Source organism: Phyllostomus discolor, chromosome 5 (assembly GCF_004126475.2).
Source record: "Phyllostomus discolor isolate MPI-MPIP mPhyDis1 chromosome 5, mPhyDis1.pri.v3, whole genome shotgun sequence".
Classification (NCBI taxonomy): domain Eukaryota; kingdom Metazoa; phylum Chordata; class Mammalia; order Chiroptera; family Phyllostomidae; genus Phyllostomus; species Phyllostomus discolor.
In genome coordinates, this window is record NC_040907.2 from 54,418,734 (window position 1) to 54,424,119 (window position 5,386).

Below are 5,386 nucleotides of genomic sequence, written 5' to 3' on the forward strand. Positions count from 1 at the left end.
ATCAAGCCCTGTCTTCTCTATCACTTTAAACATTCCTCACAGCTTCTTGTCAGAACCTGAGTAGTCCAGGTCACTTGTGCTGCCTGGTTACTTCCACAACTTCCAAATTCCATTCCCTCCTTCTGCTTTGATAATAAGACCTATCTTCTTCAAATAATTCTGATCAGGCTGGTGATCTTTTATATAAAAAGCCTGTGTGGTTCTCTCATGACCTTAGGATAGAATCTAAACATTTCAAAGTGATTATAAGAACTTCAGAAACTTGCCCTATTTTCTCCAGCATAATTTTGCCCTATATTCTTTTCTGGACTTCACATCCCAAGCACACAGGGCATCTTTCATTTTCTCAAATATGCCATTATTTTTCTTATCTTGTTTTTTCCATAATTAAAAAATTAAATAAAAGAACTTTAAGAGAATAATTTGAACACGAACGGTTTATTTGTGAGGCAATTCCAGAAAACCAAAACAGTAATGAGCCACTTACTGTCAGGAGCACCTGCCTGACCAGGGCTCTGTGTCCTGGGCAACTGTGTTGTAGGAACTCTGAGTATTCTCACCTGAGTGGAGAAGGGCTGCAGATTTTACTCACTGCACCTTGTCTTCATCTTTGTGAGCTGCTCACAGGGCTCCCTGGCAACTCCGGCTTGTCCTGATAGTGTGTCAAACCAGGGCTGACTTATATACTAAGCAGAGTCTTCAGGCCATGATGCTTTTAGAGGCTTCCAAAATAAGTTTTAACTTCTTTTAAAGAAATAATAAAAATTTAATATAATACAATATGGATTATTCTTGTTTTTATACTGACATGGTCATAAAATATAATGTTTAGTATTCTTTCATGGAGAAATGGGCCCATGAACACCAATTAGCCTAGGGCCTACAGAGGTCACAATACTTTCGTAGGATAAATATGCTCTTGCAGCCAGAATGCCTTCAGGAAGAAAATCATGGATGTGAAAAGTAGAACATTATAGCATCTGCTATAGGAATTGTTGAAATTTTTGTTTGTGAAACACTCTATGTCATGTAGTCCACACCTTACCCCTGCAATAGTCCCCAATATACACTATCACCAATGCTTCTGATAAACTCTCTGAATTCCCCCAATCCAACTTTAAAAATCACTGCATCTAGGAAGTGTTCTCTGAATCACACATCTGAATTAAATGTAATTTATATGCACTTTGATATTTCCTAACATTTCCTCCATTGCCTTCCTTTTCCCATAGAAATTTCATCTTAATTGCATTCCTCCTCTATTAGATTACATGTCCTGTAGGTAAGGTCCAGGTTTGCATATACATCCATAATGGAGGCACAGTGTATGGCACATTAAAGGTAGTCAATGAATAGTAGATAATTTGAACTGATTAGTAGTCATAATTTCTTTTTAAATTGTTGAGTGTGATGACAGGTTTGTTTAAAAAGATTGTACAGTATCATGTTATGTCAAGTTGGCTGAAACTGAACATTGTTCCCTAATCATATTGCCTGGATACTTCTGGGTCCGAGTTAGCCAAAGGAGGAAAGTGCATGCTATTCGGCAGAAGTGAAACCATCACTCTCAAAGGCTGTCACAAGCAGCCACAGTGACAGAAAGGGATGCCCAGCTCTTCCTTACCCTCTCCTGTCTCATATTCTGCTTATCTTCTTGACTGCCTGCCAGGCTAACAGACAGAGGACTCAAGGCCTCTGTTAAGGGCTTGGCTGTAATCCTGCTGCAGTGCTGACTACACACAAGGAACAGCTTCCCCAGAGGTGGGGATTTCAATAGACTTTTGAGGGAGGCCCCTCTTCTCAGTACCTCTCTGGTGTCCAAATGTACTTGGCTTTTTTGATTTCCCTGCAAGTTTCAACTTGCCTTAGACACTCTGGATATCGCCTCTTTCTCTGATTTTCTGTCTCCCAATTTTCAGATCTCTGCTGCTCAGGTTTTCCCATATTTGTTATGTGTAATTCCTGTAAGAAATCCATTATTTCCATAAAATGTATGATGGATCTGTTTTTATCCCCTGAGCTCTTAGAGAGGCAGCACAGTATTTAATTCATGGATGTACCACAAGATGTTAAACTATCCCCATATTGTCATATATTTAGTTGGTTCTCACCTTTTTAAACTTAACACTGTAATGAAGAATCTTTCTTATAAATATTCATTAACATCTCTGCATATTTTTCAGTGTTGATTTTGATATGTATTTTAGGCTGAAGGATCTTTACTTTTTATGTGCCTTATTTTTTCAGAGGGTATTTTTGAAAAAGAATTGGAAAAATTGTTTATTTCTGTTTGTACAAATATCATGCAATAGGATGTCATTGTGAACATTTTCTATTGCTTTAGCTGAAGCAATTCTTTAATTGTTTAAAGAATTAAACAGTTCAGCAACAACTATTCCCTCAGTCTAGAGCAAGGTACTGAACCACTGTCACTGGACCTACTAAGAATGTAACAGAAAATGATTTTGTCACAAGTAACAAACTTTGTATTTAAAGACATAAAATGTGTCTCTTATATCTTTATGAGGTGGAGCAGACTTGGCTTAAATAATTCTCTTAGATAAATTTGTCCTCTGAGCCTCCCTGCTGCCATGAAGAACATGAAGGGTTACAGGATAGTGAGTGGAGTCTTCCCACTCACGTCAAATCTAGAGAAAGGACTTTTCAGAAGGCCACATGAAGAATTTTATATTGATTGGCTGAAGTCCTTCAGTGAGAAAGGTGACAGGATACAAAAGCTAAAATTAATGCTAAGTAGCCCACATCTAAAAGACTAAGATTACAGCTTGGGGCTAGAATGGCCTCTAGTAGCAGAAGAGTAAAGGCGGCTGCACTGGAGAGAAGTTATGCATGGCAGACAAAAGTAAGACCCACGAACCTAACATGGGTCACTTTCTAGAAAGCCAGCCAGGAATCATGTCAGAGGAACTTTGCCCAGGAGAGTCACCTAAAGGTATGGCAGGGCTCCAACAGAAAGTAATGTGTTAAACAGATTATAGGATGCCAAAAACTGAGGCCTGGAAAAAGGCAAACCAGAAAAAATCTAGCTCTCCCAGAAATTTCAGTTGGGTGTTTCCAGTGAGAAAAATCTCTGAAAAATACATAGAATTCAGTAGAGAAAAAGTCCCCTTTCAAATCCACTATTTGCAATAGGTACCAATACCATAGCAAATATACAGTAAAATAAGACCATTTAGTCCTGTATATAATCTTTTCTGTTCTGCTCACAGCTATAAAGCCAGGTTGAAAACCACAGCTAGAGAATGGCACAGAAGTACATGGAAAAGGGGTATCAGCTGCAAATAGAGAAAAATAAAAAATGAAAAGAGGTTGACTAGGCCCTTCTTCCACCCTTACAGGCTCCTGAGACTCAAACTACACCAAACTGAGGAGGCGAGAAGATACAACTTCAACAGATGTTCAGGGTTTTCTTATTAAACTCCATTGTATATTATAGCAGCTAAACAGTAACTGTTTATGTGGCTAAAATGATCAAAGTAAGTTTAAATATATGAGAATGATCATGAAATTATAGCAGACTGAGATTTCACCTAAGATGCAAAGAAAAATAAGTCTTGAGATTTAGATTTAAAACAAAAAATATTGCTTTTTAAGCACCATCTGCTCATGGCACCTCCCGCTGCCACCCCGAGTCACTGAGTGTGCAGCTCCATTGCCGGGCTCCCTGTGCTAGCCATAGATTTTGGAGTTATTACAACATGGCAGACATTGACAACAAAGAACAGTCTGAACTTGATCAAGATTTAAATGATGCTGAAGAAGTAGAAGAAACTGGTGAAGAAACAAAAACCAAAGCACATCAGCTGACTGTTCAGATGATGCAAAACCCTCAGATTCTTGCTGCCCTCCAAGAAAGGCTTGATGGTCTGGTAGAAACACCAACAGGATGCATTGAAAGCTCAGCTAAGGTGTTTTTAAAGATGAGCTAATGCTCTCAAAAACCTTCAAGTTAAATGTGAACAGATAGAAACCAAGTTCTATGAGGAAGTCTGTGATCTTCAAGGAAAGTATGCTGTTCTCTACCAGTCTTTATTTGATAAGTGATTGAGATCATTAACACAATTTATGAACCTATGGAAGAAGAATGTGAACAGAAACCAGATGAGGAAGATGGAATTTTGGAGGAACTGAAAGAAAAGGCCAAGATTGAAGATGAGAATAAGGGTGAAGGAAAACAAGAGCCCAAGGGAATCTCTCAGTTTTGGTTGAGTATTTTTGAGAATGTTGACTTGCTCAGTGATATAGTTTGGGAACATGATGAGACTATAGTGAGGCACTTGAAAGATATTGAAGTGAAGTTCTCAGATGCTGGTTGGCCTATGAGCTTTGTTTTAGAATTTCACTTTGAACCCAATGAATATTTCACAAACGAAGTGTTGACAAAGACATATAGGATGAGGTCAGGACCAGTTGATCCTGATCCTTTTTCTTTTGATGGACCAGAAATTATGGGTTGTACCAGGCGCCAGATAGATTGGCAAAAAGGGAAGAATGTCACTTTGAAAACCATTTGAAAGAAGCAGAAACACAAGGGATGTGGGACAGTTCATACGGTGACCAAAACAGTTTCTAACGATTCTTTCTTTAATTTTTTGGCCCTCCTGAAATTCCTGAGAGTGGTGATCTGGCTGCTGCTGCTGAAGCTATCCTTGCTGCAGACTTTGACACTGATTACTTCTTATGTGAGTGTATAATCCCAAGATCAGTGTTGTACTTTACTGGAGAAGCTATTGAAGAAGATGGTGGTGATTATGATGAAGAAAGTAAAGAAGCAGATGAGGAAGGGGAAGAAGAAGGTGGACATGATCCAGACCATGACTCAAAGGATCAAAACCCAACAGAGTGCAAGCATCAGTAAAGCAGGATGTATGTGGCCTTGAGGATAACCTGCACTGTAATTGCCTAAATGCTAGTATTATTTACTTACAGCCTTATATTTTTGTATTTTGGTAGACTCAGCAATTTTTGTAAAGGGAAGGAATTGATATTTTAAAGACAATTTTGTTCTACCTTGTGTTTTAACTTTAGTTTTTCTGCTAGATATGTTGAATGCACAAATTCTTTCACATTTTCATTTATTGCTACATAGTTTGGTTCTTCTGGGTTATTTTTATCATGTAATCATTAGATTACAGCTGTGAAAATAAAAATATAACTATTAAATTAAAAACCAAAAATATAAAATAAAAAAATACTATTTGACATTCTGAAATTTCAACATAATGGCTACAGTTGATTTTAGTTTTTTAAAAAAAGCATCTAGCCTGATGTTCACCAGCTATACATGTGCATGCTGCTCCTTAAACTATTTAAAATAATAGAATTCACCAAAAGAAGAAACAGAAAACAGTTCCCTAAGTCATGT

General features: G+C 37.7%; 1 pseudogene; it reads left to right on the forward strand.

Annotated features, from left to right (window-relative positions):
* The first annotated feature begins 3,709 nt into the window (after window positions 1-3,709).
* LOC114498013 lies at window positions 3,710-4,888 on the forward strand (annotated as a pseudogene).
* Window positions 4,889-5,386: the final 498 nt, after the last annotated feature.